Source organism: Canis lupus, chromosome 8 (assembly GCF_003254725.2).
Source record: "Canis lupus dingo isolate Sandy chromosome 8, ASM325472v2, whole genome shotgun sequence".
Taxonomy (NCBI): domain Eukaryota; kingdom Metazoa; phylum Chordata; class Mammalia; order Carnivora; family Canidae; genus Canis; species Canis lupus.
The window spans coordinates 5,589,772-5,617,188 of NC_064250.1; the positions used below are offsets into that span (position 1 = coordinate 5,589,772).

The following is a 27,417-nucleotide window of genomic DNA, read 5'->3' on the forward strand; positions in this document are numbered from 1 at the left end:
TACATGGGCAAAACAAAATGTATGTACAGACTCAATCCTGCCCACAGGCAATCAGCATGTAGCCTTATTTTAGATCCATTCAACATCTATAAAAGCTACGAAGAAGGATGCTGTTTCCTTCCCATCACCTCTAATGAACTTCATTGCAAATCCACAGGTGAAGCAAGGGGAAGCTGGGGAATTGCACTACTGTGAGTTTATTAAATATGTTAATTTGTTTATGTCAGAGTGATATATTTATTCTAAAACTAACATGATTAGTCCTCAATAAGGGTGACATGTGTCAATAGAGGGACTGCCAAATTAAGAATTGATGGGTTAAAAGAAAAACAATTAAGAATGCAGTCAATTGATCTGATTTGTACAGGCCTCTGACCAATGAAGATGGAAAGCAAGGGGCATTAATGATAAAGCAAGATTCCATACCAGCACTTCTTACCTGTCTGATTGCAGATCTGATTACAAATCCCCTGACTGATAGACACCACCATTCTGCTGGAGGAATGCATCATGCCTTAGCCTGTGGGGAAGAGAGATTTGATTTCACTGTTACACTTATTAGAGAACTAACTTCATTTAACAGCATTATCAACAGAAACTAAGTGCTAAGTGTGTATAGACAACTCCATCAGGCCTTGTAAAACAGTCACAGACTAATAGCTTCAAACAAATCCTTCAAAACAAATGAGTAACCCAAGATTCAAAACAAATATGGAGTTTCACTTTAGTAATAAATTTGGTGCTTCCAGATTGTTCTCCAGAGTCACAAGTAGATGCTTAAGAAGAAGAGAAGGGGAGATTTTACATAGGATGGGCCATGAAATGCTTCCTTTCCATATGGTAGTAAATCCCACACTCAAGTAGTTGAGATGAGATACCTCTCATCTCTTCATTAGGGAGGGAAAACAACTGAACTGTCCACTGTGAGATGGGGACTCTTGCTGAGCTTCAAACTATGCTAAAACACTCACAATTAAGATATTCCTATAATCTCAAGGGAAACTGGGCCTATGTCTAAGCGACCTTTTCTCAACATGTTTCTCCTAGTATTTAACCTGAACCTCCTATTGTTTCAGTTTAATCCCATTTATCCTGGTTCACTCCCTAGTGGCCACACTGACTAAAGGTAATGCTACCTCTGGGAATGAAATTGCAGTCCTGGATAGCAGGTTTATCAAGGCCACTAGTGAAGGAGGGGAGATAAAAGAAAATGCCTCAGGAGGCCACAAATGGTTCAAAATCCAATAGAAGTGACGTTATACATTCAGTATTTATGAGAAATGAGCTAAATAAATAAAAACTCTAAATGTTTCAGTGAGGGTGAATAGAGGAATGAGGAAATAGAAGTTAGGCTATATACTATGTATCAGAACACTTTACAATGATTCTTTGAAAATTTCCTAGAATTGATACTTCGTAAGTTCATAGGAAGGAGGTGTAAGATACAAGGGTAATACAGGTTTACTGTCAATTATTCAAGTATGATGAATTTATTACTTTATTGTCTGGAGTTGCTAGACCAGTGGATTATTACCAGGTCTCTGAGCTCACTACTTGGTGGATAATTGAAGGATGATGAACACTAAAGGGGAAGAAATTCAGAGGGAAAAGAATAAATTAAACTTGAGATATTGTGAGCTATCTATCCATGCCAAGAGATTGGGTAGACAACCAGATATAAAAATGTGGAGATCAATAGACAAGTTTGGGTTGGAGAAATGCATTTGGAAAAAGGTGGATGGGGAAGTAGGAGAGGAGGAAATAGGAAAAGAAAATTGGATCATGTGGTGTCATAGGAGTCAAGAAAAAAATGTGTCAAGAAGGTTTTGTTCTAGCAAATGTGTTGAGTGTTGGTAAAGAGTTGAGTAAGATGAGGAATGAGGCTTCCATTAGGTTTGAAGATGTGGTATAATCTAGTGAGATGCTATGGAAAAATACCTTCAATGTAATTTTTTCTTTTTCCTTATTTGTAACTTCAGTTTCTTAACTGTTACCTGTAATGATTACAGATGTAGTTTTGTCAAAATTAATACATGGCTGTTTTTGTTGCAGAATATCCCCTGTTTGCCTGAGAGAAATTCACGCCTTAATTATTTGGGGCATCTCCAAGGATGCTAACATTATCATTATCTATGAATCAGTACTGGCCATTCCTTGCCAGCAGTGGGAATGGAAATCCATCACACCCATTGGCAATGAAACATGACGGTGGTGTGTAACACTGAAGACCTGATTGCTGTAGTGACATGTTTGTGACTAGAGTCAGATAGACCCCTCTGTTGTATTCAGTTGGGAATACATCATAATAAAGTCACTTGAACACTAATGTGTTTATCCTGTAGTGAGGCAGTCCTGTCAGTCCCCACACAGTTACTCCTATCCTCAGAAAGCACACCTGTCTTCAGGATGGCTGGATTTAGCATGAGCTCTGGTAACTTCGAAGCATTGCTGCAGCTGGCAAATATTTTTCCTTCATGCATCACTACCTGGATTTCTCCTTCCATTTTGGGAAGCTCCACCTGAGGGGTTCTCTCTCTCTCTTTTTTAAAGATTTTATTTATTTATTCATGAGAGACACACACACAGAGAGGCATAGACACAGGCAGAGGGAGAAGCAGGCTCCATGCAGGGAGCCTGAGGTGGGACTTGATTCTGGATCCTGGGATCATGTCCTGGGCCAAAGGCAGGCGTTCAACCGCTGAGCCACCCAGGCGTCCCCCACCTCAGGGGTTCTCATTGTCCTTCCAGCTACCTGGCTTCAGCTACCTGGCTTCTTTCACTGCCCTGTCAATGCATCAGAGGTAGGTGAATATGGCCGAAGCTCAATGGAGGACAGGGGTCATGTTCCCCAGGAAACCATTCACCCTTTGCAAATCAATGGATACAAATGGGGGTGGGGGAGGGGGGTGGAGCCTATGCAACTTCACCAGCATAAAAGCTGGATCCCTAACCTAAGACACCTTGTTATGTACATTCACATCACTTCTATGAAGTTTGAAAAGATTCTAATAGAATCAACTTAAGATAAAATTTATCCTCAGAGATGTTAAATAATTTGTCTGAAAGCACGTAGCACATGAGTGGATAAGCAGTGACTTGAATCTAGACCTAACTGACTTCAAGGCCCTTTTCTTTTCTTTTCCTTCCTTTTCATTTTTCCTTTCTTTTTCTTTTCTTTCTTTTTCTTTTTTTGTAATCTCTTAATGAAGTATACTTGTCATGCAATATATTACCCATTTAATGTGTGAATTTTGATAAGCTTGAACATATTATATACCCATGAAAGTATCATCATAATCAAGAAAATGAAAATAAGCACCACCAACAAACATTTCTTTATGCTTTTTTCTAATATTTCCCCCTTTCCTGTCTCCAACACTCTAACCCCAGGCAACCACTCATCTATTTTCTGTCACTATGGATTAAGTTGCATCTTCTAGAATTTTATATAAGTGAATATTTGTAATATATACTCTTTTCCTCTAAATTTTGTTACTTAGCATAATTATTTCTGGTTTGTTTATACTATTTTGTGTACTAAAAGTTCATTCCTATTTACTGCTTAAGAGTGTTCTATTTTACAGATATGCCAAATTTTATTTATTTGTTCACCAAGTGATGGGTATTTGGGTTGCTTCCAGTTTGGGATTATTACAAATAAAGCTGCTCTGGACATTCACATGCAATGTGCAATCTTTGTAGGACTTATGCTTTCATTTCTCTTAGGCAATACTGTGTGTATATGTTTACTATTTTAAGAAGCTTCAAAACTTTTTCAGAGTGGTTCTACCATTTTCCGTTTACTCTGGGCATATGAGAATTCCAAATCCTCCACATCTTCACCAATATTTAGTATGACCAGTATTTTAACAACCTACCTAATCTTATTGAGATATTTCATTATGGTCTTAAATTGTGTTTCCCTGGTGACTAATGATGTTGAGTATCTTTTTTGTGTGTTTATTTGCTATCAGTGAATCTTCTTTGAAGAAGTGTCAGTCTTTTGTACATTCTTTAAATTGGATTGTTAATCATTGAATATTAATAAGCATTCTTTGTATATTCTGAATACAAGTTCTCTTTATCAGATCTATGATGTGCAAATATCTTCTACCAGTCTGTGTCTTACTTTTTCATTTACTTACTAATATCTTTTAAAGACTTTCATTTTTCTAATGTCTTTCAAAGAGTAGAAATGGTTACTTTCAATAGATCTGATTTATCAATGTTTTGTTTATCTCATGGATGATGCTTTCAGTGTCCAACCAATGAAATCAGTTTAACTTAAGGTCACAAATAGTTTCTCCCATGTGTTCTAGAGATTTTATAGTTTCAGGTTTTACATTTAGATGTATTTGGAATAATCTGGAATCATTTTTATTTATAATTTAAGGTATGGGTCGGTGTTCATTTGTTTTGCTTATGAGTATCCTTTTGTTCCAGCACAATCTGTTAAAAAGATTATCCCTACTCCACTGAATTTGGCTTTGGTATTTTCCATATATGTATGGGTCTATACCGGACTTTCTATCTGTTCCTTTGCTCTATTTGTCTATATTTAAGCCAGTTCTATATCTTGATGACTAGCTTTTACTGAGTCTTGAATTCAGAGTATTGTTAGTCTTCTGATTTTTTTTTTTTTTATCCTTCAAAGATTGGACTACTCAAGATTTATCCTTCTACATTTCCCTAGGACTTTTAGAATCAGTTTATCAATTCCTTCAAAAACTCCGGTGGGATTTTGAGTGCACTAGTGTTGAATCTAGGTAGGCAAATTCAAGGAGAACTGACATCTTAGCAGTATTGAGAATTCAAATCTTTAAAGGTGGTTATCTTTCATTCAGGTTCACTTTAATTTCACTACATAATGTTTGATAGCTTTTAGCTTAAAGACTTTTACATACCTTACATAAAATGTATTCCTATTTCTCTCATTTTTGAATATTATGATATTTTAAATTTTAATTTCCTATTATTTGTTGCTAGCATATAGACATATAATTGTTTATACTTGATCTCATATCCTGCAACCTTGTTAAGCTCATATATTAGTTTAATATCTTTTTAGATATTGCATACATTTTCTACATAAGTGATAATGTTTTATGTGAATAGAGTTTTACATCTCCTTTTCTTTTTTTAAAATGGTTTTATTTATTTACTTGAGAGAGAGAGAATGAGCAGTGGGGAGGGGCTGGAGAGATAATCAGATTCTCTATTGAGCAGGAAGCCCAATACAGAGCTTAATCACAGGACCTGGAGATCATAACCTGAGCAGATCATAACCTGATGCTTAACCAACTGAGCCACTCAGACACCCCTCACTTCTCCTTTTCAGTTGGATACCTGCTATTTCTTTTTCTTGCTTTATTGCACTGGCTAAAGCTTGTACTCCTGGCCCTTCATTTATTCATCTAACAAAGAATGTTCAAATTGCCTATTATACATCAGCTATGATTTGAAGTGAGATGAATGTAATGTGAATAAAACAGGAAGAGTATGTATTGTCATGGAGCTTATAACAATTGTGCAATTGCTTAAGAAAATAGATGTATTTGAACATAAGTGTTATTATCGGCAAGAAATAGCTGATTGAAATAGGAATATGTAGCCTAAAAAAATAACAGGCAAAAGGGAAAATAATTATGTCTTCAAATATGCAAGGGGCTATTTTGCAGAAAAGATATTTTTTCTGTATAATTCCAGAGGACTTAACTAGGATTAATGATGAAAAGTTGAGAAGGAAAGAAATTTAAGAATTACTGCCATAAAAAAAAAAAATGATATTGAAACAAGCTGCCTCTTGAGAATCTTTCTGTGAAGAGTTTATCAAGAGGCTGGATAACTTTTTATTAGGTATGCTGCAGGGAAGCATCATTCTCAGGTAGAAGACACAGTTAAAGATTACCAGAGTGATTTCCAATTTGTATAATCTGAAATTCTATAGATATAAAGATGAATGGGACATGGCTTTTGTTTGTATTATGTTTACAATCTCATTGGAAAGAAAAGCAGGTTTATAATATAGACAAACTCAATTCAGACTGTAGTTCAAGACACCAAATGGAGATGCGTACAAAGTAGGGTACAATTAATGGCAATATAAATGGTACAAATTATATAGTCAACAAGAATTGTCCAGAAATTTGTTGTCAAATCAAGTTTATAAATTGCAATTATAATCACGTTATTTTTTCACACATTCCAATTTCTTTCCAAACTTCCTATTTGCCTTCTCTTGAGTATCTTTTCCTCTTCTTTTTTTTTTTTTTTTTTTTTTTTTTAATTTTTTTTTTATTTATTTATGATAGGCAAACAGTGAGAGAGAGAGAGGCAGAGACACAGGCAGAGGGAGAAGCAGGCTCCATACACCGGGAGCCTGACGTGGGATTTGATCCTGGGTCTCCAGGATCGCGCCCTGGGCCAAAGGCAGGCGCTAAACCGCTGCGCCACCCAGGGATCCCTCTTTTCCTCTTCTTTATATAGTTTCTACTTTGTAATTCCTCCTTCAATATTGATCTTAAATTCCAAAAGCATCCTTCATGAAGATCTCCTCAAAATTCTAGTCCTCTGTGGTCATTGTCTTTTCACATTGATTGTTTACACTTCCGTTAGATCATCAGGAGAGAAAATAAGTCTTACATCACTAAGTATGTCTAATCCCCAGAATAGCATTCACAACATGCACTCAATAAATGGGAGCTAATATTAACAATGATAATAATGCAAAAAAAAAAAAAAGAATAGGGAAGGAAGCTAGGATGATAACTTCAGGATGCATAGTCAGAAAATGTTTTTTAGAAGAGGTAAGATTTTACCGCCTACTTCTCTCCTGACTATATATTTATTCATTTTATAAATATGCATTGATTTCTTGTAAGCCACACCTTGCCAGAGACTGGGACACAAAAAAGAATAAAATAGGCATAACTCTGCTACTCTGGAACTTACACTCTTATTATAGAAATAAGAAAAAAAGACAAATGCACACTGATAAATAAATGAATTACAAATTACAAAGGGAATGAACTAGAGACTAATTTTACGTCGCATGATTAGAAACGGCCTTTCTGAGGAACTGATACAAAGTGTTGGGAGCAAGGAAATGGGGGTACATTGTAGGAAGAAGAAAAGAGCTTCTGCAAAATTTGTTATGGGAGAATGATCTTATTTTGTTCCAGGAATGAACAGAAGGTCATGTGGCTGGAGCAAAGGGGAGGGGATGATTAGATGAGCTTAGCAAGGTAGATCAGCTCCAGATCATGCAAGGCTTAAAGGGCTCTGGGGAGGGGATTCAGATTTCAAGTATAAGAGAAAGGGCAGCCTGGGTGGCTCAGTGGTTTAGCACTGCCTTCAGCCCAGGGCCTAATCCTGGAGACCCAGGATCAAGTCCCACATAGGGCTCCCTGCATGGAGCCTGCTCCCTCTGCCTGTGTCTCTGCCTCTTTCTCTCTGTGTCTCTTATGAATAAATGAATACAATCTTAAAAAAATAAATACGTATAAGAGAAGACGTTAAAGGTTTTTAAGCAAGAGCATGACATGATATACTAGTTTATATTTTTTCAGAACGTTGGTTGCTCTGTGGAAAATGGATTGACAAGAGTATGGAGTTAGAAGGCAAGTAACCCAGAGAAGAAATGATACTTGCTTGAATATGGTTAAAGTAGCAGAATTGGAGAGAACTCAACAGCCTTCCATTCTGAAACCTGATATGGCCCCTTTAGCAGCCCTTTGAGCTTTAAGAATATTGGAATTCTGCTCTTCTATGCCTCAAATCAAAGCTGGAAGGATTTCTCTTCTTTTCTTTTCTTTTCTTTTCTTTTCTTTTCTTTTCTTTTCTTTTCTTTTCTTTTCTTTCTTTTCTTTTCTTTTCTTTTCTTTTCTTTTCTTTTCTTTCTTTTTTTCTTTTCTTTCTTTTCTTTTTTTTTTCTTCTTTCTTTCTTTTTTTTCCCCTAGGAAACTCATTTTTCTCTATTTGAATGCTGTTTTATTTATGGTGGCTTGGAAGAGGACTGCTGCTGAAGTTTATGAATGTTCTAGGTCTCCATAAGCCATACATGGTGACACCTCAAGTGACCTTCCACAACACAGCTGTCTGCTGCTCTGTCAGCAATGGCTCCTGCTCTTCTACAATGTCAAGAAGCTCCAACTACCTTAGGATCTAGTCTGGCATAATTTAATAACTTTGTTATTAAAGGTAACCAATCTGGCCAGGAGAGTGACTCATCATTTATAGATGGACATTAGGCTGGATCCCTACATACCACATAGATAAAAAAAAACGAATTCTGTAGCTTCTAGAACATTGCCCCCTCCTCCAACATAACATTTGGGATTCAACCAGAAGCAATTCTAAAATGGCAGGAAGGCCACATCCTTTGGGATCAACCTACTCCTACAACTGGGAAATAGCTTGGCCTGCTGACAAAGGGTTCATTCATATCCAGGCTGCTCTTCCCATTTGTTTCAGGTCCAACCCCAATCCTCCTGGCTGCCGTGGAATCATAATCAGCAGGGCTGGGCCCATGTTTATCCTCATCCATGGCCACCTATGCTGTTTGCAAAGTAAATAAGTGGTGCAGAGTCTATGTCACTTGTGCCTGAGTTTTAGCTTACCAAAGTATTCAGATGCCAGGAGGCAGAGAAACTGCTGCATACCTCCCATGATAAATGCTGCCAAGCCAGAAATTTTACCCTTTCAAACTTGTATTAAACCTAACAAATTGCATGCAGATGTGAATTCATTCATTCATTCATTCATCCATCCATTTTTTAAGTAGGCTCCACAACCAATGTAGGGCTTGAACTCATGACCCTGAGATCCAGAGTTACATACTCTACTGACTGAGCCAACCAGGTGCCCCATGTGTAGATATTTTAAAAATCTTGTGGTTTGTTCACCTGCACTACTATCACTTCTTGGTGTCCCATACAGCAAAAGAAAAAATCTACCTACTACGCTTTTACCACAATTACTACAGCCACATGGATTGACAGAATAGGATCCTTGCCCTCTTCTGTTTTTCTCTAATATGATGGGTACATTTTCTGCTTAGTCAGAAACTGGGTCTCCAGGAGGTATAAAGCATAGCTCACATCCAAAAGAAGGTGAGTGGAAACTGGAATGTCAAAAATTCAATTCAAAACCTGTTTTTTAGTGGACATGACAACATACGAGAAAGAGGCCACTCAGGTCTTTTAGGAAAGGTGTCTTCTTTCTTAAAGTCATGAGAAAGGGGTGGACCCACGTCTACCTCTGGACACCCTGCCTGAACATGATGCTTGGAATGACTAGACCAGCCTAAGGACTGAGAAGGAAGTAGGTCAGAGCTGATTAGAAAGATGGTCACACAGGGTTCTGAGCATCCTCAAGCCTATCTAGGAGCTACTAGACTCCTTTTCTCTCAGACTCCTTTTATGGGAGGTAAGTTCCTTATGGTTGAAGCCAGTTATTATCTCAGTTTTAGGTTGTCAACCTGGTTAAGTGGGTAAGAAAAGATTCCCTTCGTGTTTAAGAAGGGCTTTGGGCTCCTGAAATTCTACGCAAAGAGTAACCTCAACACGTCAGAATGTAGAGGGACCAAGGCACCTGAGAGATACTCCAGGGACACTCATGTGTTGTGATAGCACATGACTCCTCATTTCTCAGCTGATTTGTAGGAGGCCTTGACCTTCTCAGGGAAGATCAGGGGCCACTGCTCTGAAGGTTCACTAAGTCCCCTCTGACCTGAGAATATGTTATCCTCTAGACTCTCTCCATTTCCTGTTTTATGTTTTCTGCTTACACAAACTCCACTTGTTAATGGGAAAAAGATGCAAAAATATTAGAGAATCACTTGTAATCCTGGCATTCAGACAATGTTTAGTATTATCATGGCATATAAACTATATATGTGTCTGTGTATCTGATTCATTTTACCCTTTCAAAAATTTGATCATCATACTGTATCTGTAGTTTTATATTCCATTATTTGAACTCATGACTCTATTATGAGCATCTCTATATATTACTAAATGTATTTTGAAAGCTAAAAAAAAAAAATGCCCTTTATTCTGAGCAATGCCTCCAAGGTATTCCAGTGAGCAGTAATTTCCATCTTTAATGTTTTAAAAAACTCTTATTTCTCAGTACCATTTCTAGATTTAATCTTGACGAAGGGATGAACGATGCTGATGGCTGAGTTGCTAGGCCATGCTCTCTCTACTTACAAAAAGAAAATATTCTAAAACAGGTGCCAGTGTGTAAGTATTAACCATATGACTCTGCGGAGCTCTGCCCAGTCCAGTGTCTGAGAGTAGGGCCCTAGGCTTTCTGGCTTTCCCCTTAGTTGCCTGTGAGATGAACTTAAGCAGGCCATTTAGCCTCCCTCATTCTCCTCTTCCTCATTTGTAAAACAAAAATAAAAATAGAAGCGATTACATAAGGTTGTGGTGGGAATGTTAGGGCATAATTCTGAAATGTTAGCTACATTTATTATTATTATTATTGAAATTTTAGGGGTTTTACCATGAGTTTGTACTCATCTTCATTAATCTAACTATCCTTTAAAAAAGCAGGAATTAAGGATTCAGGAGGCATTTTTTTCGTCTCGACCCCACTCAAGTGGCCGCCTTCTAGAATGTCTTCATGCCTCAGACTCTCACCATGTGTAAGCCCTCATCACTCCCAGAGTACAACAGACCTCTCCATGCGTGATTTCATAATCCCTGTCCACACGTGATTTCTTCTGCTAGATGCCCACCCCCTCACTTCTTCACCCACCCGCCAAATGCTTGCTCTTCCTTTAATATCTCCTCCTCTGGGGAGGCCTTGCCCAAATCTCCAAAGAGGTGTTGTTCCACTCTTTTGCGCCCCCACAACACCATTTTTAAACCAATATCCTCAACACGGCACTTACCAGGGTTTGTTCAGTTTGCACGATTCTTCCACTGCTGTGTATGTTTCTAGGGGGGGTCCAGTAACATGTCTTTGTCATCTCCAAAGAGCACAACAAATGCTAAATGTTCAGAGGAAAAAAAAAGTGTAAGCCATACAGTTCCCCCAGGGGAAAAACACACATGAGCTTTTAGGAGTCTGAAGGGCAGATCAGTTCCCCTGCTCTGCACCCTCTGTGTGTTCAGGACAAGAAAAGCCCCTGACAGAGTCAGAAGGAAGGGTTCCATTCAACACACACCTAATTACAGTCCTCACTCGATTCCCTCTTATAAATGACAACCATCAGATGCCAAGTTGTGGCAGAATGACATCTGGCTCTTTGGCAGACACCCCCGGCAACAGCGTTAATGACTTCGGAGATGGCTCTGGATGTGTAATGCTGTTAAGTTTGTTGTCTGGATTACATTATCCTCTTCAACATCTTTTTACATTGTCCTCTAACTCACTTCTGATCCTGTATCTGTGAGACCTGGACACATTTATCCAAATTTGCCCAACGCCCTTCATGGCCTTGACACGCCAGTCCTTTCATACATTTTCATCAGCTCCTGTGCATTTTTCAGAGAGCTGTGGATGTACTTCACAGCTAGTTTGTGTTCTCATAGGCAACTCAAAGGGAAAGGTTTTTATCATCTGGGAAAAAGTTCTTTAGTACTAGACCAAATTACATTTTCTAAGATGACCACATTTGGGGCTCCTTTTGAAATCATGCTATATAAAGAAAAAATGCCTCAGTGACTACATATGCTTTGAATTTGAAACCAATATGCAACGCTTCATTAGCTCCCAGGATGAACTATAAAAAGGCAGGGGTTGCAACCATAACAGTCTTGCCTCTGACTGAGAAAAATATATACATTTTAATTTTTTCCTAGGCATTAAAAACAAAGCCTTTATCTGAAATTTCATCCAGTTTTCAGAAATGATGCATTTAATTTCAGTACTGAGCTCTCCCTCCCCCATGTGTTTTTTTCTCTCCAGTGTGTAGAAATAGGATGCCAAACTAGGAAAACAGAATAGTATGAGAAAGAAAATCCCCAAAGCTTTCTCTTCTGTACCAGTTGATTATTGGGATTTTGGAAGGAACCAAATTAATCAAATAGGATATAAATGAAAATGTATAAAATATTCAGAGAAATGTTAGACTCCAAGTGGTAAATCATTATAACAAGTAATGATAATAAGAAATTCTTGTAATGTAAATCAGCCACTGAAATCAATGGACTTAATGTTAACTTCATTCTATGGCTGTTTTGACTGAATTTTTTTTTTTTTCTTACAGAAGAACTGCAATACTCACAACTGGAGAAAAAAATCACATTATCTAGTGTTTTGACTTATAGGGGAAACATTTATGTGTAGAACCAATGCATTTATCATGCTTAATTGGAAATTAATGAAACAATATTTATATTGCCTGTGTTTTTGCTTTTTTTTTTTAATTTAGGCATGCCATCTTAAAATGTATTACCCCCATTTAAAATGCTGATGGAAATCATAGATATAGGATTATAAAATGTCAAATGCAAAATTATAAGGAAAAGGGTAATTTTTAAGACTCTATGCAGGAGTTCTCAAAGATACCATAGTACCCTATAATTCTTCAAAATTCTGGGATGATTTGTAAGAAATAGAAATGTCCACGATTCAAATCCTATGAGTTTTAAATGTCATGTTTTGTTTGTTTTCATAGAAGAGACAAAATAATAGCAAAATGGTTTTTATTTATTAACTATAAGGAATAAATAATGAGATCTTTCCAAAAGTTGTCAGTCTTTGGCCAAAGTTTCCTGTGCATTGGTTAACAAAACTTCAATTTCCATAAATCTATTGATGCCTCCAGAAAGGTGTGAACAGATGCTTTATCTCTACATTGTGTGCATAAATGTACGTTCTGAGATGTAAATTGATCAAACTGTAGAAACAAATCATTTAAGATTTGTGCAGTGATTAATAACAGAAGCCAGTAATCAAATCTCCCTGCCACCAGCACATCTGTTACAGAGAGTTTCTAGTTTGCCCTATTATGCAAATGTGCAATAAAACAAATACATTACTTAATTTAGCAGCTGGTTCAAAAACATTATTTTAGGTGATTTCTCTATGTTTTGTGTACTTTTGCCATTGATCGTGGTTAATGCAAACTAATTCAATTGTTTATGAGTGAGGGCTTCCACATAAAAAAGAAAATATATAGTCTTCAGGAAAGCCTTTGGGAAAGCCTTTGGGAAAGTCATTTTGACCCTTGTCTCTGAGAACCAAACACTGCAGCAAATGCATGATAAGTCATGGCACTCAGGACCCCCACTCAAACAGCACTGGAACCTCCAACGGTTTAAAATGGAAGCTCCCTTTATTCTTGAGGATGGAGACACATTCTTGAGGATGGAGACAAATTCTGACCAACCCTGAAACTTGCTGGATTGGGGCTTAAATGTAAAAATAACAAGATAAAATAAAATAATAAAATTTAAAATAAAAAGCCTAAAGTTGCTTTTTAGATTAAAAAAAAAAATCTAGACACAAAAAATAAATCCTAATAGGAGCACTGGACTGCATGTTCTGATGTTTTCCAGTAAAAGGTAGGGTCTCCTGGAATCAGAACCAGTTAAGTATCTGGCATATTAAAAAGTGGAAAGCTTGTTTTTCATAAGCTTGACACTGACATGAAAGCCCACCAGCAGGTGAGTTGGTCTCTTACTCAGTGCTCAGGGGTACCTTTGGTATAGGTAGTGACCAAACTTGCATTTGCTTAGACCAGCGTAGGGAAAAGATGAGAAAACAGAACAGCGGCATCAAGTGCCATCTCCCACAGAGTCTTCAGCAGCTGGATAGCAGGTGGGAAAAAAAGTAGCCCTGATTGTTTTTTTAGCACTGGAGCTAAGTAAAATGTGACTGTAGGATAAGAAGTAATATGTTACTGTAGAGTTTTAAATTGTTTGGAGACTGCCACCATACTTCAGACAGCATATAGATGAAATGTAAGATATACGCCTGGTTCATACTTAAGGCCTCCCAGTTAGCATGCAGGTTCTGAAATCCCTTCCATTAGAGGCCCAGGGGACAGTTTCAAAAGGACCTGTTGGTCAGTTGTTCATGAATCCACCTTCACTTCAATGACCAAAAACTATAGCTTAAAGATGAGGAATGATATACATACTTAACATGCTTACTGATACCCATAATAATCCAAATAATCAATGTTTATTGATGACTTACATTAGCGCAGCTCTGGGAAACATCCTTACAGACAGTATCTCTTTTGATCTTCATATTTTACCAGTGAGAGCAGTGAGACTCTAAGTGACCTGCCCAAGGTCACTGGACATGGGGACTGGAAAAAGTGACTGGTTCTCAAATGCACGGTCACGATTATGTTATCTTGTCCCCTAAACCAAGGTTAAGTTTCCAGAGGAGACCTGAAGAAAGAAATTGTGGAGTGTGTCCTTAGCACCTCAGAGGAAAGAGGGACAAATTCTAGTTTTCTAAATAAATACTTTGCTGCTTGTTCTGCAAAGTAAGTGGGACCATACCGAATGGAGAGTTCAAGTATTAACATTAAAAAAGAAAAGACAGATTTAGAACATTTGACTGAAGGCAGACCTTTTGAAAATGTGGATTACCCAGCAGATAGACTATATTCAAGGCTCTCCAGAGAAATGGAACCAATGGGATGTGTGAATTTATGGAAAGACACCCCTTAGAAAGGAATGGGCTCACATGGTTATGGAGGCTGGTGTGTGGGAAGCTGGTGGTGTAGGCTGGCAGGCTGGAGATGTAAGAGGTGCAGGTACAGATGAAGCCCAAAGACAGTCTGCTCAAGAATTCCCTTTGGAACAGGAAGGCCAGTCTCTTCATTCTATTCAGATCTTCAATGATTGGATGAGGCGCACCCACACTGTGGAGGGCAATCTGTTTTATTCACAGCTCACCGATTAAATGCTAACTTCATTCAAAACTGCCCTGTAGGTTGACACACAAAATTAACCATTACACAGACCAAGTTTATATTTAGGACACTGGCAAAATAAGGTACATCAAAAGAAAATTTTTAAAAGAACTTAATATGTGATATTTCCAAAAAAAACCCAAAACAAAACATCATGGATAAAACTATGATTCTGGCTATCTTATCCTTATTTTATAGTTTAGCATTTTTTGTATTTTGATTAGATGCAGGGTGGAGAGGGACCGAAAAAAATTTCCATAATCACCACAACATTTTAGTGCTTGGGACCTCCAAGGGCCTGCCTTCTGGCCATCACTAGATATTTCAAACCATCATTACATGAATTTTTTCCTGTCCAATCTTTTAGAAGTTATAATGAAAGTGAATTGAATTCATTTGGCAAATATTAGGCCTGCCAACAATATTCTTACTTTCTATAGAGAATGAGAGGGCAACGTAGCATAATGGGCAAGAGCAAAGCATTGAAGTCAGAAAGGCTCATTGCTTAACTCTTTTTAATACTTTCTATCAGTACGATTTTTGGCAAGTTACATAACTTTCTAAACCACAATTTCCATAGCTATAAACTAAAGATAATTGAGCCTATTTCCTAGCACTAACCTGAGGATTAAAGGAGTTAAAGCATTTGGAACTCGGGTCACAGTGTTTGACATATGATAACTCAATAAACATTATTCTTGTGATAGTCACGGGAAGAAGAAAAGGAGTCAGAGCAAAAGGAATAGCTGTCGTACCAAATCCATCCATGAATATTCTTCCACATGCTGCACAATGAGTATTCTTGGTAAGGAGACCACTAAGTTAATATTAGAATTATTGAAGAACCATCCTAAACCCTATGCTCTCTATTTTTGGAGGTCATATCCCTCATCATTTCATTAAAATACACTCAGCGCCCACATTAAAGAGAAATTCAGATGCTAAACAGTTCTGAAAGTTTATCTTTTACTTTCCAATTTTGCTTTTGAAACTATTTGGCTCTAAACTAATTTGCTACTTACTGACTTGGAATTTTAGGAATTTCTTCAAAGTAAGAAAATTTAAAATTTTTCTAGTGAACTGTAAATTTTATGGAATTTAAATTTGATGTTGAATGAAACTGTCAATATTTTGTGTTGTAGACATTCTAATAAACATTTTAAAATTTGCATTTTTTGTTTATTTTGGAGTCAGTAAAGTTTATTCATGGGCTGCAAATACTCTTAAAAGTTTTTGAAAAGTTTACAGATCCCAGATATTATTACCATACTACATAATGTTTAAAACTGTCATGCATAAGTTTTAAGTTCTACAGAAAGACACAGACAGAAAAAAGGTCAGGAGGGGGTAGGGAGAGAAAGAGAAAGAGAGTCAGAAAACCATGTTTTCATCCTTAGTTTAAAAGTCTTTATAAGGGACACCTGGTGGCTCAATGGTTGAGTGTCTGCTTCAGCTCAGGTCATGATCCCAGGGTCCTGGGATCGAGTCCTACATTGGGCTCCCTGCATGGAGCCTGCTTCTCCCTCTGCCTGTGTCTCTGCCTCTCTCTCTCTGTCTCCCATGAAGAAATAAACAAAATGTTTAAAAAATAAATAAGAGTCTTTATAATTTTTATTTTTAATTATGAAACATTTCAAACATACATAAACTGTAAAACATAATGAACTACATCCTATTATTTATTGCATCACCCACCGTACTTCTAAGTTAACATTCTTTGTTCCAGAAGTACATTCATTAATTTCAGTTTGGGCTCACAGTTGAATGTTAGGTTGAAAATAAATTTCTAGTCTCAAAGATAATGTTACTCAGCACTTTGAATATATGATTCTATTATCATCTTATTTGTGTTATTGCAGTTGAAAAGTTTGTTGGCAGTCAAATTGTCCTTTGAGATCTACTTATTAGCTTCTCAGGTTTGCTTTCTGACTTTGGTATTGTGTACTTGGCTTACAATATGCCTAGGTGTAGAATGAATATATTATAAATATATAGCCCTATATATAATATATAATATACATGTGAATGTAAATGTATATATACACACACATGAATATATAAATATACATATATATGTAACATATATATATTGTGTTGAGTTGAACTTCTTTTATCTGAAGATTCTGGTCATGAATCAGTTCTGTTAATTTTTAGACATTTTGTTTTCGAATTTTCTTTTTTTTGGCCAGTTTATTTTTTATTTATTTTTTTAAAAGATTTTATTTATTTATTCATGAAAGACACACACACACACAGAGGCAGAAACACAGGCAGGGGGAGAAGCAGGCTCCATGCAGGGAGCCTGATGCGGGACTCGATCTGGACACCCCGGGGAAGGCAGGTGCTAAACCGCTGAGCCACCCAGGGATTCCCTGGCCAGTTTATATTTCCTTTTCAGAATTCTATTAGTAGAATGTTGGACAACCTTATTTTATCTGTTAAGTTCCTGTGCATATTTTCTGTATTTGTATTTCTCTTGCTTCTTTCTGGTAATTTCCTCAAATTTATTTTACAAATTACAACTATCTCTTTACATATGTTCAATCTACTATTTAACCCTATCTTGATAGTTTTTAACTTCAGTGATGAAATTCTTCGTCTACATATTCTATTTTTATTAACTTGAAATTTCCCTATTTAATGGTAACTTACATTCTTAGATTTCTTCTTTCATGTCTTTAATACTTTAGGCCTCTTTCATTCTTTTTCTCTTTGTATTTGTTAATCTGTAATCTCAAATTCCAGGCCCTTGATATTCTTGGTTTTGTACCTATGAACTTCACTCATGGTGGATTATAATTTGTCTTTATACATTCATCCCTCCTCTCTCCCATTAAAATCCCTATAGAAAAGTTTTTAATATATTTCTGCCAGTCCCAGGGTTCCCACCACAAGGGTCATTGTTTGGGGTTCTTGAATCTAGGATTTCCCAGACCATGCAGATACTGTAAACTTGAATCTTAAACTTATAAGAGGCCCATGCTCAGTGTTTCAAGCCTCCGGAAAGACTTTTTTCTCATTCAGAAACTGGTGAACACTGCAAGCTTTGTTCTCATCTGGAGATGGCCGCTAGATTTTTTTTTTCCTAGTTCATCCTTAAAAGGATGAAGAATTAAAATTCTTAGACTTATGCAGACATCTTAGTGCCATCGCTGATTTATATGGATCCAAAGCCTCATATTCCTTCTCTGGTGAAGAACTAAAACCCAATCTGCTATGTTACTTGGACAATAACTCACAACCTGCCAGTGTACCTTTTCTGTTCTTTGTTTTCGGCATCTGAAGATTTCCTTTTCTTTTAGTATATTCAGATGACATTCAGATATTTTTTTATGTATCAAAATTAACAATATTAAATGTTTATTACTGGACAGTATTTATTTTAGTCAGTGTTATGGGCCGAACTGTGTCCCCCTCAAAATTCACATGTTGGAGCCTTAGCTCTCAATATGAAGGTATTTGATGAGGCATTTGAGAGTTAATTAGATCATAAAGGTGGGACCCCCCCCACCATCATGGGAAAAATACTTTTAGAAGAAGATATACTAGAAAGCTCGTTCTCCCTCTCCTTGCCATGTGAAAACACAGTGAAAAGGTGGTCAGTTTTCTACAAGCTACAAAAAAAGTTCTCACCAAAATCAGAACATGCTGACCACCTAATCTGGACTTCCAGCCTCTAAAACTGTGAGAAAATTAATTTCCTTTATTTACACTGCCCAGCCTATGGTACTTTGTTATGGTGGCCTGAGCAGACTAAGATAATCAGTCATCTTTCTGAAATATTGAGTCTATGATCTCTTATTTGTTCAATTAATATTGACAAGTTTTAAGGAGAAAAAGTCTTGCTGCTTTTAGCTTTAAATCAACAACTAGGGCTCCCAAGTATGAATTCTCTGTTGACCCTTCCTGGATTCAGATAAACCACAATATCAAAGCAAGTAATAGACAAAACAAATAAGCAAAAAATACCTACTAATTCATGTGGAACAAGTAGTTCAGATCATGTTAATTCCAAATGGAACACAAGGTAAAGAATCAAATTCAAAAGAATAGCCAAGAACAGAATGATTTTACTTTGTTAAGGAGGAAAAAAAGCAAAACAAACACAAAAACAGCTTCTATATGAATTCAGAAGGCAATCTACAGAAGCCTAACAAAGTGAAAACTTCCATCAATATTGCAAATGAAATATCTTGAGGGAGTGTTTATAATTAATAGAAAGATGAGGCTATAATTATTGTGGTAGATATAAATTATTACCAAGGGACCTCTGGCTAATTTAAAGGACTTTTGACTTTTATGTAGCTATAGTTGGAAATAAATTTACTATAGGAAAACATGTAGTATCTATTGCAATCTCAAAACAAAGAAATCTGTTGAATGACAGCAGTATAACCCTGAAGCATCCTCATGAACTGTAAATAATCCAGGCTCTTCTGTGTGTGCAAGAGGGAAGAAAAAGCAACTTAGCTGATAACTCATAGAGGATTATATTCTTGTCATGTGACTAAAGGGCTTTCAAAGGACCTTTTCCTTGTGCTTCAGAGACTGGTATTAATAAAATTACTTGGTAATATGGCAGTTGTAAATTTGTGCCCTCTTGTCATTGGCTGGGTCAAAGATGTCCCTCTCCTTTCCTTTTTAAACACTGATGGGTTCAACAGAATAAACACTGACTTCATAAATGAGCAGGGAGTCAGAGCACTTTAGGTTCTAGTCACTTCCATAATAGGAAGTAACCAGAGCAATTTAACAGGGGATGAGAGAGGGGAAGGAGGGAGACTAGGATTCTAGTCAAACAGATAATGGAATGAAGACCCTATTTAAGTGTGCCAGACATATTCATGTAAAAGAAGCTGTGGGTCACCAGCAACTACAGGAATGACATATTGGGTTGCTCCCATAATTAAGAGAAAAGGCAGAAGTCAGGAGCATCTCAGATGAAACATGCCCCTCTGCCATACACTGCAGTTATTATCACTCTTACGTTCTTACTCCAGTAGGTATTTTACACCGATGATGTGAAGTGATGATGTGAGACCTTCTCTTGTCAGTATCACAATTAGAGTGAGGTGTACGACAGATCTGAGATCAACTAACTCTCCCACTCTTGCATAGACTGTGGCCATCACTCTATCACGGCAAGGCTAGCAACAGAGATTTCCCAAGGGCAGCATCCATAATTGGCCGATTCTGAAAAAAATCCATCACTTTAGGAGCAACACATGCCAGATGAATTTCTGCCAGTCCTTTTCCAAATGAGGAAGTTAGTAATCAAGGAAGAAAAAGGTTAAACTCAACATCATTAGCACTATCACTATACGTGCATGTTTATGCTGAGTGGAAGCACTGACATGTTCTTTCTTCTCTCTTTCTAAAATCTTGTTCCTCATAACATCTCCAGAAATTTATGTGGAAGACATGGTTAGATATCTACCCAAGAGCCCCTCTTAGCATTTTTCCATGCTAATAGCGTCTTAATTTAGTTTGGGGCAGAGTATGCCTATCGCTAGGCAGTGAAACATAATTGGCTAAAGCCAATCATGACAGTCCTTTCTGATACTTTAAAAACTCCTAGGAATAGTCATATGACAAGTTCTGTCTGATGAGACCTTAAAGAAAGTATGCTGGTATATTTCTGAGGAAATAATTCACCTTCCAGATAAAAAAAAAAAAAAAAAAAAAAACAGCAGTGTCATACTTCCTATGCCCTGCATATCCTTTGCAGAACATACTCTGGCAGCTAGGCTGCTGTGGTCACTTGTACTCAGGACACAAAGGTGAGTAAAATTGAGGCGCCATGGACCTCAATACCACCAAGCTACTGACCAAGACCAGCATTAGCTAACCACTTATCTTTAGATTACATAGGGGAGATAAACTGTATGTTTAAATAACAGTAAAATTTTGTTACTTGCAGCCAAATCCATGTTTAACTAATATAAAATATATAGCACTACAATTTAACAAGCCTAGTTACCATCAACAAGCATGCAGTGTTTTACTTTCACAATAACCTCGAGGTGAATGCAGTCGATCACCTCAAATCCCAAGTTAACAAATGGGGAAGTTGACACAGTGCAAGTTGTTGACTTAGCTTGGGTTGTACAGTGAGTATGTGGCAGAGCCTGAGTTGAAGCTGCACTTGATGTCATTCTTTCTTTGTTCATTTATTCATTCATTCATCTAACAGACTTTTGACAATCTATTTTAGGCAGAAATGCTTGTGCGCCAGCAATATAAATATTAATGATTAGACAGTTTGTGCTCTCAAGGACCTCACAGTCTAGTGAGTTCATAATCCTTGAACTCTCAGTTCAGTGGCATTTTAATTGTATCAGTCTACCTTCTTGCTGATAGCCATTGTCATGTGAGCTATGTTTTTTTTTTTTTTTTCTCCAAATGCAGGTGATTTCAAGGGCATTTGCCTAATCAAAAGATGTATCTTTCATCTGTTACTAGGATGTGAATGGAAATTTCCAGCATAATTTCAAAACCAGAATTTTCTGAACATTTCACCCTTCCTTCTACAAAGGAAATTCTGCGAGTGTTTCTTTTTAATGCTTCATCTGAACGACGGCTGCATTGAGATAGTGTGAGGTGGTCACATGTCTAAAGCTGGAAAACCAAATGCATAGTGACACATCATGGGGTACAATTCAAAAGAAGGATTGAACATGTAGGTGGAGGGATTTAGGCCAAGAAGAATCTGCAAAATATGGAAAGATGTGCTCAAATGCTAACTTAAATAGAAGTCAAAATATTCCACTCAATTCAGAAGCCCTGGGGAATGATAAGGATATGCTAATGAAAGTACCTGTGATATGATCAAGGACTCAGAAAATAAGTCATGCCAAGAGCCAAAGACTGATAATGACAAAGAGGTATTCTCAATCAGCTATCTAAGCAATTGGATAGTTTCTTGAAAACTGTTATGTGCTTAGAAATGTGCCAAGTGCTACACAGGGAAGAGCAAGACACAAAAGAATCATAAAACATCACCTTTTTAGTCAGTTAAGTTAGAGTCCAGTTGGGGAAAAGAGAAGAGACTAACACAGAAAAAAATGAACAATATTTGAATGGGCATGGAATGCAATGCCAAGAGATAAGAGGCATAAAGGTGTTTCAGGACTGGAATGGTAGGATGCATGATAGAAAGAGTCTAGGACTGAAATCAGAGACCTCACTCCAGTTGCAGAACTATAATCTGTATAAACAAAAGGTCCCACAAACCTCTGCTTCTCAGGAAAGAGCTAATTTAAAAAGGCAGATAGGAAAATATGGAAGGTCTTTGGAACTCTTAAATATTAGATACACATTTACACTATCATTTTCATGAGTGTGAGAATGTTCCATAGGAGAAAAAGAATGAGAATAAAAAACCAGAAAGGATTTACACAGTCCAGGAAATGAGTGATATTTCCTAAGAGGGAGATAATAGGAGCAAAGACAGAGGACACGGGCAGAACTCTCGAGCTCTACTTGTAACTCTGCCAATTAGTCATTCACTGAACCTTCATTTCCTCATTCACAAAGTTGGAAAAAAAAATAGCCCCTTCAGTGGCTCCCAAGGGACACAAGGATGAAATAAAATCACAGATATCAGATTGTTCCTCCAAAGGATGTTCTCTTGGCTGTAAGGATCCCAGACTGGCTGGAGAAGGAGGGTGAGCTGGAGGCTAAATGAGGCATAGGATGTTAAAAAACAAAAAAAAAACAAAAAACAGGTGACTCCTTGGAGGCAAAGGAATTCCAATTCTCTGTGTCATTAAGTGATATCAGTACAGGAGTCTGAGTCACCCACCATTGGTGCTATTGGGCTGCCATCCAGTGGAGCTCGATCATGAAGAAGAGTATAAAGAGAGCCTCCTAACCACCAAGGTGAGGCAGACAGTTCAAGTCTTAAATTATGCAAACTCTGCATAGAATCTATTAAAGGGACACAAACACAAACAGTGAACTTTCGCCACCACCCAGTCGCAGCTGTGCAATATGATCTACCGCCCCAGGTGCAGGCAAAAAGGAAATGCATTGTTGACAGAGAATGAGAAATTTATTGCTCTACCAGCAACCAAAAGACTGTCTGCTTTTCATTATCACTGTACACCAGCAACTCTAAACAATGTCAGTGATGAAATACTCCACTGCAAAGAAATGTCTCATTGGCCTCCTTTCTAGACAATCACTGAGGTTACAACTGAGTCCTATTCCTATGCATAAATGAACTTAGCATATTTTCTTACTTATTAGTTAACAAACACTGTATTCTACATGAAAGTTACTTTAGAGAACTCCCCGTTATACAGGAGTCCCTGACACATGTGGACTCAGCTACTCAAGGTTGGTTCGAAAGAAGTTCCTAATAGTTTGGCATCCTTCAAGTGCAGATCCAAATGCTGTGGTTTTACATATGCCTGAGTTTAAACAGTAAAGAAAACATGATCACGCATGACTATAACATGAAGAAAGAGAACATAAGTTATTTAGTTCTATCATTCTGGTGACCACTTTACATTGGCATACGTGTTTAAAATTTACAAGCTTGAAATAGAGCATGAACTCCACATTGCTGGGAAGTGCCAATTTTAGGTCATACATGAAATAAGTTTCCAAAGTTGAATAATTTCTCCCAAGTTGAAATTTATTCTAAGTTGTTAATTATTTAAAAAAAAAATTAAGGAGGAATCAAGAAATCAGTGATTACCACTGATTATTATATGATCATCACAAAATATTTTTGTCATATAAAAGGGAAAGATCTTACAACTGGTCCACTCTGAGGGCTAAACATTCTAGGTATGTCAGAGGGAGAGACTCAAAAGACCCCTAAGTACTTTTTTTTCAAGGAAGTTTTGTGCTTTGTGTCTGTTATCTATACACAGTGCTATTGAACACTCAGCAGATTTTAATTCATGGTCAGTTCTACAGTAGAACATTCCCTAAGAGTGAAAACACATTCTCTGATACATCGTGCCATATCTTCCCTACAGCCCCTTAAAACAAAATCTATGGTATTGGAGAACTCTTCATTACTGCGATTTACACGATAAGCAGAAAAGAGTGCAGTTTTGAGATTGCTTTTGAGAGATAATACAGAACTTATTCATTTTGTTTGGGAGGTATAAATTGTGAGGATTTCCCCAGAAGCATGGTTCTAGCTATGCTCTCTGAGGCCTGACTCTAGCTGTCTTCGCACACTTTTGTGGATAAGAACCATCTGGAATACTCCCAGCTGGACGGAGTCCTGGAAATGCAGGACTCCTGAAGCCCATCCCCAAAGATTCCAATTTAAAAGATTTGGGATAGAGCCTGGAATCTATGATTTAAATGAGCACACCACTGATTCCACTCAGGTTATTCCTGGACTAAATTTTAATAAATGTTGAAGCTCGCCGAAAAGTGGAACCCTTTTGGTAACGTTTTCCTGTTGACTACTAACAATTTTAATTCAGCAAACCGGCATTTTGCACAAAGAATAAACAAACAGACACATAAATAAGGAAAGGAATAAAATAAACAAATACTACTCACACGCACTCCCCTCAATAATAAGAGGACAAAACAAGCAGTAGACAAGAAGAGTTGCTATTGATAGAGACAATTCAGGGGAAAGCATCTATGATAGTGAAAAGGTCTGAGAATAAAATACCCTGTCAGATTCAAAGCGAAGAAAAGGAATTTTGTTATTTTATATCGCCTCAATGTCTGTGGCCCTCCAAAACCCATATGTAGAAATCCCACCCCACAAAGTCACGGTATTAAAAGGTGAGGTCATTGAGGGTGATTAGGTCATGAGGGTGGAGCCCCTTATGAATGGGATTAGTTCCCTATTAGAGAGACCCCACAGAGCTATGTGCAGGCACAGTAAGAAAGTGTCTTCTATGCACCAGGAGGCAGGAGCTCACCAGACACCGATCTGCCTGTGCTTTGATTTGGACTTCCCAGTCTCCACAACTATGAGAAATAAATTTCTTTTGTTTAGAAGGCACCTAGTATCTGATATTTTGGTATAGTAGGCTGAAGGAAATATGACAGTTGAATAAATATAATGAAGTTCTGGCGTTGGATTCCACTTCTGAGAGTTTTTAGAAAGGCAAAAATTACATAAATTAAGAAGCTATAAATATAAACAAGTGTATTCTTTTTTCCTTAAAACCTTCTCACATTTGACTTTTAGTAGTAATAAGTTTTAATTTTAATATTCAATAAATTTTTTATATTCAGTTTAATTCAGAAATCTCTATTGGACACCCATTGGGTGCCAAGCATGGAGACAGAACTGGCATTGCTCTGAAGGGGCTTTTAGTCTAGTTACAGACATAGGGCATAAGGGTATTGAGGCCTGCTCAGAACCATTCTCTGCAGATACTGAGCAGCCCAGAGGATTACCATTTGCCGTTTGCTGGCTGAGGCCCCTCTGTGGTTTAGAGTGACAAGGTGGGGCCGCATGTGGCATTTGTGCGTACATGCACTTGATCGTACATGCTGGTAAGGTATCCCGGCACGTGCTTCCCAAGGGGTGATGTCTCTCAAATAAAATAACATTGCCACCTGGGCCGCATCCCTTGAAGGAAGCATTCACACGCCAGATTGAATATAGAAGAGCATATGCCAGAAGAAGGATGAGTGGGGAGAGGAAGTTCACTTCCTTGATGTAAGTCCCAATAAGCTGCTGTAAGCCGCTTCTCAATATTCCCTGCCTGGAACTAGGGGAATGTAACTGCCAGCCTCAACCATTGGGCAGATTTGTGGGCAGCTTCTATCACATATCCTTTCCCTTCTTGTCACTTCTCATTTTGCCACAACAGTCAGACGATGCTGTGACTGCCACCGGCCTCTCCCCAGTTCTAGTCAGGCACAAGGGAAGCCAGGAGACCATCTTGTTCTTATATTAAATATAAGCCCCAAGGGTGATGTACACAGCACTCCGTGTTCTTTCGAGTTGTTTCAAATGAAAAAATAATGTCTGTGTGTGTTGGTTGGTGGTTTTAAGACATTTCATTTCTGAAAACATAAGGATAATAACAAGCGACAAAAAGGCTCCCAAAAAGCAAGTGTTTCCCTTTTTCCCCCTCTGTCAGGAGCTAGGGCTCATTGCCACCACCCCCCAACCCCACCCCCCACTGATGGAGCTCTTTCCTGCTCATCTGTCACCAGTCCTCAGGGGACCTTTCCTCCTGGTGACTTCTCACAGCCTAACAGGCCTCTTCTTGGCTCGGTGGGTTTTTCTGGGAGCTGATGTCTTCTTCCTTTCCAGGTTTGTCCCTTTCCTACTGGTTTTTCTGGACTCCAGAAAATCCGATTTGCTGGGGACATCTGCGGTCCCAGAGGGAGCTGCCCCGGGAAGGGAAGCGCGGGGCAGGGTCACAGAGACCGTCCTCCACCGACTGAGTCAGGGTCACCCTGTTGTTACCGCCGTCTCTCAGCAAGAAGGTACACACCAAGTGCGCCGCAGCAGGCCTCACCGAATGACCAAAGATGGCAGCATTTCAATACCAAACCGAAGAACCCGTAACTTCCAGAGCCCGGTTTCTGAAGCGATTCTGAAATTGATATTTTACTTTCATTGACTATTTAAGACAAAGCAGTGAAGTTTGAAAGATGCAAGCATCCCCAAAGGGCATAGCGACGAGATGCCCCTTCCTTGTGTGTCCCAGCCGCACCCCACTGCCCCCTCCTCATCCACTGAGGTGGGTCGGAAAGAGCCAGAAATTGCCCATAATCACGCTATGCCTTTCTACTGTACATCCAATATGTGCTGTCATTATTTCAGTTTTTGAAGCTCTCATGGCAGCATTGCCAGTGAAGATAATGGGGCCTATTATTTTCAATGAGCTCCATCAGGAGGCTTCAATGGGCCTGCTATCACTCGAACAAAGACGCATTGGGAAGCAACACTGCTTTCTTGTCATCAAAATGGCTGTGAGTTTGTGTGAAACTAAAGAACACCCCTTTTCCTTTTCAGCCCTGTTGGATTTGAAAGGGCCAAGAAAGGCAGTTTAGAAAGAAACAAGCCTGGCTCCTTGCCGAGTGCCCTTTGCCCGGGCCAGATGTATATACGAGCTGCTTTCGTTTTATAGAATCGATAAGTTCAGCAAAGTGAAACCTGCTTTTCCATTGATTTCCTATTTATAACCAGAAATATGTTCCCATGGAAAATATCCTCTGTTAAGAGTCGAAAACAAACGAAACAAAATAAAGGCAAAAAATACCTGCCAGCAAAGAAATAGTTTCGGGGGTGGTTAAATTTAAGGCAAATTAAGACATTCTACACCATTGGCGCAGCATTGAAATTTCTTTTCCACCTGTTACAGATTCTTCTCTTCTTCCCCAGACTTGAGAAGTTTTCCTTTGTCTTTACATACATGGGAGCTCGAGCTCAATCTCAAAGCTCCTTTTGTCTTCATTTTTTCCCGAGCTTTAAAAGTTACCTTTTAATAGAGACCATAATCACAACACTACTAGTCTAACCCTTCCTAAATCGCGGTCAGTATTAGGATTAGTCATACATATTTTTTGAGGTTTATGAA

The 27,417-nt window shown here is 38.0% G+C and overlaps 1 long non-coding RNA gene across 1 annotated transcript in view; it reads right to left on the reverse strand.

Annotated features, from left to right (window-relative positions):
- Positions 1-438: 438 nt before the first annotated feature.
- The window catches only part of LOC112657562 (uncharacterized), a 57,904-nt gene continuing 30,925 nt past the window's right edge, over positions 439-27,417 (reverse strand). The window contains exons 3-6 of the long non-coding RNA XR_003135107.3: positions 14,659-14,901; positions 14,158-14,357; positions 10,901-10,999; positions 439-520 (exon numbers count right to left, since the gene is read on the reverse strand). This is a non-coding gene — a long non-coding RNA (uncharacterized LOC112657562). The remainder of the gene's footprint in view (positions 521-10,900; positions 11,000-14,157; positions 14,358-14,658; positions 14,902-27,417) is intronic.